Below are 12,311 nucleotides of genomic sequence, written 5' to 3'. Positions count from 1 at the left end.
GCTAAACACAACAGTAAATGAAGTGCACATAAACAACTGGGCCCATGTGAACAATGAAAATTGTTTCCTTTACAGAAGATCACAACAGCTACACGTAGCTGCAGACAGGAGTATTTCTCCTTTATGCATAGCGATCCTGCAGGAGGGACCGTGACGTAGGCTTTGCAGCTTTTGGCCAAAGCGCACAGACTGATTCTGAAATGTCCAGCGCTAAGTAACAGACCATACGTGCATTAATGGACATGTTGGGTCTTGAGCTAGAAGGTAGTTCTCACTGTTTTGAATTTAGAAAGAAGAAGAAAGCAAAGAGTGGGGGTTGGGATGCAAGTAAGAAAGAAAAGAAGAAATGGAAGGAAGCACTGTATTCATGGGTGGAGATGGGTTGCTTCACGGGCTTTGGTCTGTCCAGCTTGTTTGCTTTGGGTATCTCGGCAATGGCTCTGTTTGGACGTTTCTCGATGAGTTGAAGGAAGGCAGAGCATCCCCACCAAGGTAAGATGGTGATAGGTTGCTGGACCATTGGCCTTGGAAGACATCTGCAGCTTGAGCCGTCTTTATTTAGAGCTGAGAAAACTAAGGCAACTGAAGACCAAGAGGCAAAGAAATTGTCTGAGCCGCTCGGCTTGGGAGTAGTGCATCTGGTACAGGACACTCAGCTGCCTTTTCTCAGGCTGCCACCCGTTTCACCCCCGAGGTCGTCCCACGATGCGCCCACAGCCATCTTCTCCTACGACAACCACCTCGGGTCACTGTTCACACGTGAAAGGTCAACACAGAGGAGACTTCAGACCCTAACGGTAAGATGAACTGAACTGAGATTAGGATCAGAACCACGTCACCCACTTATGTCCGATAGCTACCAGCTATCAGCTGGTGCCAGCAAGGTGCTCTTTATAGCAGAGTAAATGAAGGTCGGCATCACATCATGTAATCAGAATCATCAAATATTTGCGAGCACCTGCCACGTGCCATGGGGAGAGAGAGAGAAAGAGGAGAAGGAAAGCAGAAGGGAGGAAAAGAAGACATATTGAAAGGTGCCAGGGCTGTTTGGCCACCAAACCCACAGAGGCCCACGATGAACACAGCACACGAGCGATGTATATTCCCATCTCCTAACAACTATAGAAAAAACAGCAGAGGAAAAGCCCCCAGAACCTCGGCCGATGGATGGCGGTGTGCAACACTCTATCCTCATTCAGAGATGGTTCAGAGCCCCCAGACGCTCTCCGTCCTTCTCCGCTCTGGTCTACGGGAGGGCTGCTTCCCTTACCCTAGACTCCCCGTTGGGTCTGGACAATGGAAGTAGGAGATTGGAGGGCATGAGAAAAGGGAGATCCTGGTGTTTATTCCTCTACTCTTTACTCATCACCTGTGGATTGTCAGCTGATGGCTTTCTTTCTGGAGGGCCTTGGTTCCTGCCAGGCAGCCCTGTCCTACCTTCTCCTCCAAATCCTAACATCGTTCTCCCTCTACTCCTACAGGCCAAGCAGTAGTCACGACTCCCACTGTTGCAAGCACTGGGCGCTTCTCCATCCCTCATTGGTGTCCTCACCCCTGCTGGAAACTTCTATCAATAATACCTTCATTAACCTTTCCTTGCTACCCCCTTTGAATGGGCCGTCTATTTCCTCCCCGCAGCCTGATCCAAAGGGCAGTTATTTCGTGTCTCTGAGACTCTGTGTTCCCCATTTAGGTAGCATCACCAGTGCGAAATTCTTGCGGAAAAATAAAGCCAGCAAAGTGCTTCACAAGAAAGCCCACCGTCTACTCACAATATCCAAAAAGCAGACACAATCCAAGCGTCCATCAACGGGTGATGGAGAAACAAATTGTGGCGTGCACACACAAAGGAACATTATTCAACCGTAAACAGGGATGCAGTACTGCAACGGCGGATAGACCGTGAAACCATCATGCTAAGTGAAAGAGGCCAGACGCGTACGCATGTTGGGGGATTCCATTTACACGAACTACTCAGAACCGAGAAACCCATAGCGGCGGAAAGCTCACTGGTGGTCGTCAGGAGCCGGGGGAGGGAGAGATGTGGAGAAGGTGCTTAACAAATGAGGGCTTCCACTTACCAGTGTCGCGAATGTTTTGGAACCGGTTAGAAGCGGTGGTGGCACAACTGAGTGAACATACTAAACACTGTGCCCTCATTCCCTTTAAAATGGTTAACGGTATGGTATACGAATTTCACCCGAATACATTACGTTTTCTTAACTGGAACATACATATCTAAAAAGAGTCTTTGCTGTTTATCTGAAATTCAAACTCCACTGGGCGTTTGTGTTTTATGGGTGTGCACACGGCGCTGCCACGCTATGAGGTATGACGTCCCCACGCGACAGGCGAGTTGCGTATGTAGCCCTGAAAAGCCAGTAACCTTTCAATAGGGCTTAGAAAAATCTTTGCCTTCGATCACGAAAATAAAAAGAGTCAGCAAAATAGAATTTCTGGCAAAGAGAGCTGCCATCCCAGAGGGGAAGACGTGTGTACAAAACGAGTGAGCCCCTTTAAAGGCTATTCATAAACTCAGATTCATCTTTCCAGCTGGTGTACTTTTTTGTCATCGTTCCAGGGCAGATATTTGGAGGTTGATCCTAGGGGATCCCTGGGGTAGCCCACACCGTGAACCCTGAGCCTTCCTTCAGCCGGCCTCGCACACACATCCCTGCCAAGTCACCCCCAGCTACCATTTTGTAGCTGCAAGGAGGTCACGTGCTACTGGAGCCCTGCCCCTGGGGAAAGAGCCAATAGAGCAGGGCCGTCTGGCTGGCTCTGTCAGTGGAGCATGTGACTTTCAATCTCAGAGTCATGGGTTCAAGCCCCACATGGGGCATAGAGATTACCTTTAAGAAAAGATTTTTTTAAAAAGAGTCAATAGAGCAAAGGCAGAAAAGATATTTAAAAACACAGCTGGCGGGGGGGGGGGTGGATTCCCAAGGGGCGCTGTGGAACAGGGTATTCCAACCTCATTCAAACCTTACTGTATTAGTTTCCTGCAGCTGCTGTAACAAATGATCACACCCTAGTTAGCTTAGAACGGCAAAATTTTTTGTCTCACAGTAAATTGAGGCTAGAAGTCCAAAATCACAGTGTAGACAAGGTCATTTGCTCTCTGATGGCTCTAGGGGGGCATCCTTCCTTGCCCCTTCCTAGCTCCTGGCTCTTGCCAACAATGCTGGCCTTCCTTGTGGTGGCACCAAGCTAATCTCTGCCTCTGTCATCACATGCTGTTCTCCCTGTGTACCTTTGCATCATTTCTGTGTGTGTATGTGTGTGTGTGTGTGTGTGTGTGTGTGTGTGTGTCTTTTTGTCTGTCTCTGTGTCCTGCCTCTTCTTACTACTCACATTGGATTAGGGACCCACCCTACTCCAACATTGTCATCTTACCTACTTGAATGTATCGCAACTGTGTTTCCACATAAAGTCACATTCTGGGGGAGGTCACGAATTCTTGGGGGATAATCTTCAACCCAGTACATTCACTTTCAGAATAATTATAGCAGACTCCTAACAGTACTCACTCTGAGTCAGGCACTGCTTAATGTGCTGTATACACACTGAGTCATGTAATCCTTGGAGTGACTCTAAGAAGTAGGTATTACTATCATCTCCACCCAACAGATGAGGAAATTGGGCTACAGAGAGGTTAAGCAACTTGCTCAAGGTTATACAGCTAATAAGTAATAGAGTAAGGATTTGAACACAGGTGGAAACTTCTAGAGTCTGTCCTCTCGACATTATACTGGATTGTCTCTCAGAAAGGTGGGATGGTCAACTGCTTAAAACCTACCTTCCCACAGAGACAAGGAACCTCATAATAAAAATAGTAGCAACCAAAAGCACAATAAGAAAAGCTAACCTGAGAAGTGCTTTGAGGGTAGGCGGTAGACCCCATCAATATCCTCGCCTTTACAGAGGAGGGAATGGACACCTGAAGACAGTGATTGCACATGGTAACACAGATAGCAAGGTCTAGAGCAGATTTCTCAAGGGCATGCATGATTACTATTTTACGTTGGTGGCCAAATCCTCCCATCCACGTTGGGAATTTAGAGATATCTTAATGTGCCTCCAGAAATCCCATTTGCAATGGATCTGCCAAGGCTTCTGGGGAAACAAACACATCCTCCTGATTTGTAGCATGTATTGACTTCCGTGGTATAAAAACTCTCACCATGGCCAATTTCAAGCCCCAGTATGACGTCACCAAGTTAAGAGCGGGGCAGAGGTGGGCACAATCAGTTCTTGAGAGCCTGTCGACCTAGCTCACTCACCCCACCACCCCAGGGATCATGGGTAAAAGATCGATGTGGACTTTTGAAAGCAAACAAAGTTCCTGATCTCCTGGATCAAAACTCAGAAACAAAGATTCCCATAGCTTTTAGAGGTGCAGTCCGAGTGAGTAGGGTCAGAGAGGCAATCTCCTAGGCAGGCATGGGACATGCTTGGAATAGTCCCAGGAAGTCCATAACACTTATAAGAATTAACAGGTACTGGGGCACCTGGGTGGCTCAGTCAGTTGAGCGTCTGACTTTGGCTCAGGTCATGATCTCACGGTTTGTGAGTTCGAGCCCCGCGTCGGGCTCTGTGCTGACAGCTGGGAGCCTGGAGCCTGCTTCGGATTCTGTGTCTCCCTCTGTCTCTGCCCCTCCCCCCTCTCACAAATAAATAAATGTTAAAAAAACTTTTTTAAATAAGAGAAAGAATTAACAGGTATTACTTGCACTTAATATGTGAGAGATGCTTAATAATTAATCATTATTAAATTATCATTCTGAGGTCATTAAAAGAGAACTTTGCATTTACATGAAACCTTCCCATCAACTGTAATGGTTAAGTTTTAGGATATTCCAGCCTTCCAAATTAGATAGTAAGGATTGACCCTCTCTGAACAGTTGAGAAAACCGAGGCAAAGAGACAAGTGACTTGACCTGTTTGTGCATCAGAGCTAGCCTTGAAGCCAGGTCATCTGAACCAAAGCTTGGGATCCACAAAACCAGCTTTCTGGGCTTGAGGGTGATGCAGGTGAGGGCCGGAGCAAATCTGGCTTGGGAGGGTGGTGTTGCTCTCTGCAGGGGTGGGGGTGGGACGGACAAGACTCCCCAGGCTGGCAGAGGGAGCCAGGCCCCCAAGCGTCCTGGAGGTGAGGTGCTCCCCAGGCACAAGGACTTCAAGGAAAGGTGTGGGTGGATGAGTCAGGCAATGGCTGATCTAAGAAGCTGAGGTCCTGAGAGGGGCTACCAGCCCAGATCTCACCTAACATGAATCTGAAAATCTAGAAAACCAAAACTTAGGTGAAAAGTCTGGAGGGAAATGAATGATTATCTGTGTTCTGACCTCTGCCCTTCACTGCCCATGTCACCTGGACGTGTCTCCTCATTTTGCGAGCAGAGAACAAAGGTGGGGTGACTGCACATATCATAGAATGGTAGATAGGATAGTTCCGTGAACCCTTCACCCGGCTTCCCCCAATGGCGACATCTCTGTATAACTAGTACAATATCAAAACCAGAAACTTGACATGGGTATAAACCTGTCAACTAGACTACAAACCTTGTTCAGTACTGATCAGTTTTCTTATGCACTCCCGCATGTTGGGGGGAGAGGGATGTAGTTCAATACAATGTGATCCCTCATCTAGATTCATACAGCCACCACCAAATAGGATCCAGACTATTCCATCACCACAAAGAAACTCCCTCATGCAACCCTTTATAGACTCACCGCCCCCCCACTCCTGTCCCTGTGTCCTGGCAACCATCGACCTGTTCTCCGTCTCCAGAGTTTTGTCATTTTGTGTATGTAACGTAAATGGAATCATCCAGCATGCAATCTTTTGAGATTGGCTTTTTTCACTAAGCAAAATGCCCTTATCCATGTCATTACATGTTGAGCTGAATTGTGTCCCCGTCAAATTCACATGGCGAGGCCCTAACCCCCAACACTCCAGAATGTGACCTTATTTGGATGTAGGGTTGTTGTGGATATTAAGATTAGGTCCTACTGGAGTAGGGTGGGCCCCTCATTCAATATGACTGATGTCCTTATGAAAAGGAGAAAGTTAGACACGGATACATACATGGGGAGAACACCATAAAGGATTGGAGCCAAGCCCAGGAACTGCCAGGAAGTAGGAGACAGGTGAGAACAGTTCCTTCCTTAGCACCTTCAGAAGGAGAACGTCCCTATCAACGCCTTGATCTCAGACGTCCAGTCTCCAGAGCTGTAAGGCCCTACATTTCTGTTAAACTACTCAGTCCTGTGGTACTTTATTACAGCAACCCCAACAAGACTAATACATTGTATATCTCAAAAGTTTGTTCCTTTTCATTGCTGAGGAGCGTTCTGCTGTGTGGATGTAAGAGAGAGCATTTAACCATTGACCCATTGGAGGTCATTTGGATTGTTTCTAGTCTCAGGCGATTATTGACTAAAAGCTGATAAGTTCATGGACAGGTTTTTGTCTAAACCGAAGTTTTTGGTTCTCTGGGATGAATATCCAAGAGTATAACTTCTGGGTTAGAGGCAAATGTAGGTTTACTTGATAAGAAATTGCGAATGGTCCCATATCGTTCATTTTTGTGGTGTGGTTGACTCCCTGCAGCCTCTGAGAAGCACTCCCTCCGTTTTTAAAGGTTGCAATGGACTCTTGGAGGGAAGGGGGAGGAGGGGGAGGTTGGCGTCACAGCCAGAAGGCAGGCAAACATGACAGAAACATGGCATTCTGCTAAGTTATGCCGCTGACAATGGAGATGTGGATTAACCAAAAGAGCCATAGTCAACCTTGGTCAGCAGAATGAATTCAACAAACCAGGACTGGGATGGAGCCTCGTTCCCCAAATCCTCTCAATCTGAGCCAGACACACGTATGCAAACAATCTCCATGCTACCAGGCATGACTAGGAGGGCCGGGAATCATGAGACATGCACAATCCACAACAGCCAATAAACCCCACATTGTAAGCATTGGGCTCTGGAGTGTGTGAAATGACCGTGGTCGCTTCTTAATGAAAACTTAATTCCAGGCAAACCAGTAAGTGAACACAAGACTCAGAATCACCTTTTGATGGTTTGAGCTCCTGGACGTGGACTATGACAGTTGGATTAGTCACAAAAACACGAAGTGTTTTATTGGATTATCTGGATCATCTGTCTGGTTGAACCCATTTACTCAGGGGTAGCCCATCTCTCACACTCCCTTCTTTTGAGGGAACACATCCACCCCCACCAGCTTTCCTTGTCAATCCCTCATTTTTCTTCACCCTCGCCTTTCGAAACAACAAAGCCTGAGGAACTCAGGCCGGGCCTTGATTAAGGGCTGTGGGCAAGTCCATTGCCTTCGTTGTCTCTTCTCAACGGAGAGCTTTTAAGGCCCAAACGAGGACTGATTTTGCATTTAATCTCATCACAAAACTCCTCTCAGTGAAGTGAGTAGACCTCCCTTGCTCGACCCTTAGAGGAGAAATTTTTATTGATTTAAAACATCCAACAAATGTTTTACCCCCTGACTTGTCTATTGTAAGTTTTAGCTTGGACACAGGATATTTAGCTTTCCAACATTGATGTTCTCTGCCTTTCTAGTGTCCACATATGAGATGGGGAGCTCAGGGCTAAACCAAACAGGAATCATCACTGCAACGTTAGTCTGTGAAGACACATCTCCAAGATCACAAACTAGAAACAGAACAGAATAGAGACGGCTAGTCATCTGAAGATCCATTTACCTCTGAGCTTTCTCTGAAAACGGGAGCCACCTTGACTACATTTCCCAGACTGCCCTGCCTCTAGGGGTGGTCACATGACTGAGGGCTGACCAATGGCATGCGAGCAGAGATGACGTCTGTGACTTCCACGCCACAGCCTTAAAAGAAAAGAGTGTGTGTTCTTCTGTCTATCTTACCTCATCGAAATTTGACATGACAGAGGGCCATTTTGGAGCGTGCATTCAAGAACAACTCCTCAGGGACGGTGGAGAAACAAGAGGTCAAGATTCTGAGGCCTTACCTCTATGGAGCCATCTCCTCAACCAACTGCTTGTTCTTGGGCAACCTCTTGAAAGTGAAACTCATGTCCATCTTTCTTGCTTCTTCCAATGTTATTGGTATTCCGCTAACACATGGAATAAACCCAAGGAAGGGAGCCAGTCGATGTATGAGCTGTATGAGGAAGAAGCAGGAGGACAGAGAAATAAGGGTCTACCATTGGAAGAGCAAGTACTGGAGAGTGGCACAACCCATTCTGTGGGCTGGCTCACCATTACCGAAGCACGTAGTGGCACTCAACTAACGTCTGTTGCTAGAAAGGTCTCTCCTAGCGGTCACGCCCACCATGCAAATACAACATCCTCTTTCTTACTTCCTGACCTTTGCGCATGCTTTCCCTCCGGCCCAGAATCCCCCCTCACCCCCACCATCTCCAACACCTGGATAAATTCTGCTCCTCTTTCAGATTTCTACGGGTATAATGCTTTCGCAGGGAGAGGCTTCCTCGAGGTGAGGCTCCCCTCCTCTCCCCTGTCTGTCCACCTGCCTGCTCATTTTTCTGGCTCTCCCTCCAGCTGAGAATTGTAGGAGGGCAGGGCTCACCCCTGACTGTTAGCCACTGCATCCCCAAGGCTAGCCGCCAGGCTGCCCACAGGATACCGGAGACCCTGAAAGAGTCACAAGGCCAGAAGCGGGCTTTCAAGAGGTGTAGGTCAAACACCTGTCACCTGAGAACTGGGGAGGCTTCAGCTGGAATCAAACCCCCCTGGGAACCCGTGCCTCCTGAGGAGACCCAGACAAGTGCCCAAATGCCTGTCTCTGGGGGAACCAACTGGGTGAATCCCATCTTCCAGCGGGGCTTGCCGGCCACTTACAATCCTACAGCCGTGTCCTCTGTCGACTCCTCCTTCATTCAGGCGGCGGTGGGTGAGTCGGGGATTTGTTTTTCTCTGTTTCTTTCTCACTTTCCACCTTGGGTTTTATGTTTCCAAGTGTTATTCCGCAGCTGGGCTCCAAGCACAGCTCTCTGGCCATCCCCCTTCCAGGTCATCTCGGCCCCACAGGCGTGCCTGCCCCGGGAGCAGGCAGGACCGAGGGACACCTGCGGCGCCAAATAAAAGCTCCATATTTACCACCAGGCCTCCTTGCCTCCGATTTCTCTGTATCTTATCAAGGCTCAAGCCATTGCCTCCAAAGCCACACGAAGCGTTTGAAACAGCGACAACACGGGAGGAATGAAAAGAGCTAAGCCGCAAACCTCTGGCGCACACAGCCTCTCAGGCCCTCGCTTTCTTCCGGGAGCGGACCACGTGACCCCGGGAGCGGACCACGTGACCCCGGGAGCAGGTCGGGGAGGCTCGCCAGCGAGCGCTCATGATCTCGCTCAGGTCATGATCTCGCGGTTCGTGGGTTCCAGCTCGGCGTCGGGCTCCGCGAAGACAGCTCCGAGCCCGGAACCTGCTTTGGATTCTGTGTCTCCTTCTCTCTCTCTCTCTCTCTCTCTCTCTCTCTCTCTCTCTCTGCCCCTCCCCCATTTGCCCTCTCTCTCAAAAATAAACAGTAAACTTTTTTTTAAAAAAAGAAAGTAAAAGGAAAAGAAACCAGCCTGCTTTCCTCCAGCACCAGGTCACCCTGCGGCCGGTACTCCTCCCAGGAGTAAGGGGACACATCCAGGGCTGCCAGGTCCGCAGGCCTGGGACCTGCACGTGACCCAAGGCTCACAGGGACCTTTGCTGGGTTCAACTCTCTGCTGTGGTGGTCTTGAATTCTTAACGACTTCTGAACAAAAGCCCACCTTTCCATTTTCCCTCGGACACTGCAAACTAGGTTGCCTGGGCTGTCCTTTGGCTTCCCCTCTTGGGGACCACAGCCCGCCTTCCCGCGTGCCAGGCTCAGAGCTTCCCAGGGCCACGAGGACCGTGGATTCAGAATGTTGGAACCGGAAAGGGTCCTGGGACAGGGTGAGGTAGGACAAAAGTCCAAGCTGGGTTTGAATCCCACCCTGCAATTTATTAGCCTTAGGTTAGTTATCACACACCTCTGAGCCTCAGTTTCCTCATTTGTAAAATAAGGGAAGTAATCTTACCTCATAAAGCGGCTGGGAGCAGCAAAGAAAGCAATTTATTAGAACAAGGTGCTGGAAGAGACTGGGGCTCTAAATATTTGGGGTTGGAAAGCGTCCATTTTGGGAATTTCAGACAGTCTCTGTAGTTTATGAAGGGGAAAAATGAATTTGTCTTTGGAACAGACGGTCCCTTTGTTTAAGGAAGGGCCACATCGCTGAGCCTCTTTGGTCCTACTGGTAAGGCCAGTTCTCATCCTAATGTATACCATTTACAAATGTCAGCTGGAGACTCTCCAGATGAATCCCAAAGTTAGAAATTCTTTTTCTGTAAAACTTGGAACTTCAGTGTCCAAGACTTGAAAAAAAATCCCTGTATATTCTTGGGAGATTAGTTTGTTTTTTTGACCAAAAAATGAGCTCACAAGTGATCGAGTGCCAAGATCTACCCCCGCAAGAAGGGAGAGGCAGTCTTGGCCCCCAAAGCTGGTCCCAGGCCATTGAGTTGCTCCTGTGGGGCTATTTATGCTGAAGAAGCCAGACTCGGCGAATCCGGAAAGGTCGGTGATGATCGTGATTGGCTCAGACAGCAACCTGACAGGTGGGAATGGGCATTTCTTCCAGAGGTGATAGCAGTTCCCACCGTCAGGCTTCCTGGGAGTTGGGCTGAATCCTGGCGAAGGATTGAGGTGCATTTCAAGCTAGAAGGGATGAAGTTCTTCCCCTCCCTGAGAGTGGCCTGAATCCCTCAGCAGAAATGTTCTCAGGATGCCTTTTGGGTCCTCTAGCCTCATGAAGTCCCAGTAGAAGATACACCAGGCCAAGCCTTTGTCTTTTTGTTAAGTTCTGTTGTCCACAAACATTCCATCAAAACAAAAATTATGTTGTACAACTTAAATATATACAATTTGTGTTTGTCAGTCCTAACTCAATAAAGCTGGAGGGGGGTGCAGTAAATATCATCTCCATTCTCTTTTAGCTATGCTTTGGGGACAGAAGGAAGGAATTCACATCCATGTTAGGGATAAAGATATACAAGGGTGAGTGTCAACACGATGACAAGAGATTCCCATCTGAGCTCAAAAGAAGCAATCACGCAGAACAAGGAGGCTGGGAGGGATGGCAACCCACCACCTTGGATGGACTTCTGGAATGCGCACACGTTCCTCAGGGTTCCCAGAAATACCCGAGAGAACTTCCTTGAAGAATGGCCTTCCTTTATCCTATGAGCTGCAGGTGGGGATTATTATATTGTGCCCCCAGAGAACTGAACAGGTACAGGAGTCGGGGTGTGGAGGTCAATTGGTTTCCATATGTAAACTGGTTACATCTGACATTTAATGACCAATATAATAACAATTAGTATTATTTCACAGTTGGGGAAAGTAAGACCCAGAAAGCTGAACCAATTTTTCCAAATGTTCGTGATTTCTTTACCAGCTATGTCCCCTGACTAGAGGACATAGTCCACAGCTCCAGAAGGAACAGCTCTGTCCACAGCTCCAGAAGGCACAGCTGTGACGTCTTCATGGGATCATTTCCCCTGATCACGGGGGATCGGACCAGGAGCTAACACCTGAGCCAAGTTAAACCAATCAGATTCTCTTTCCTCGGGGTTTAAACAAGGTGATCATTGGTCTCGACTGTGCCAAGGGGCTATGAGGAGCGGAGAGTGTCAAGTGTGGAATCATGACCAAGGTCAGCCAAAGCCATGGGCAAATGAAGTAAGGAGGTGCAGAAAGAAGGCCAGGCAGGTCAATTCTTGTGTGGGGAGATGAGCTGAGCAGGTGATCTGAGGAGCTGTAGGGACAGCTGTCCTAGGGGCCCGGGAGAGGGGGTGACTTCCCACTTACCGTGAGGCCAGGCTGAACTTCCTGCAACTGAGTCCCAAGAGCAGCCCCTGGATACTCCTAATAGGATCGCTGCTTTTTATGTGAACTAAAGTGATTGTTTTCCCTAAAACCAGCCATCCCTGGGCACACGTCACCAGAGAAGACCAAGCCTGGGGCTTTTTCTATGGCACCACAACACCGGCTTCCTCCCTTGGAGTAGGGCAGGTTTCTTTGGTATTGACTCAGTCTGTGGAGGTATTTTATCATGAAAATGTGATTTTTCTTATATCCTCACAAAGTCATGGATGGGACTTGATGCCCAGAAATGGCCCAAGGCTCTATCTGGAGATCTCTAAGGAGGGATGGTCACATGACACCTGAATGCCATCGGCGGACACCCAGCCAAGGCAGTGGCTAACGCCAGCT

The 12,311-nt window shown here is 48.4% G+C and overlaps 1 long non-coding RNA gene across 3 annotated transcripts in view; it reads right to left on the bottom strand.

Annotated features, from left to right (window-relative positions):
- Window positions 1-9,472, bottom strand: part of LOC109492705 — a 76,035-nt gene extending 66,563 nt beyond the window's left edge. For all 3 annotated transcript variants that reach the window (XR_002146661.3, XR_006587328.1, XR_006587329.1), the window contains exons 1-2: window positions 8,867-9,472; window positions 8,014-8,165 (exon numbers count right to left, since the gene is read on the bottom strand). This is a non-coding gene — a long non-coding RNA (uncharacterized LOC109492705). The remainder of the gene's footprint in view (window positions 1-8,013; window positions 8,166-8,866) is intronic.
- Between the last annotated feature and the right edge of the window lie 2,839 nt (window positions 9,473-12,311).

This window comes from Felis catus, chromosome D2, assembly GCF_018350175.1.
Source record: "Felis catus isolate Fca126 chromosome D2, F.catus_Fca126_mat1.0, whole genome shotgun sequence".
Taxonomy (NCBI): Eukaryota; Metazoa; Chordata; class Mammalia; order Carnivora; family Felidae; genus Felis; species Felis catus.
This window is presented reverse-complemented; position numbering and strand designations above follow the sequence as displayed.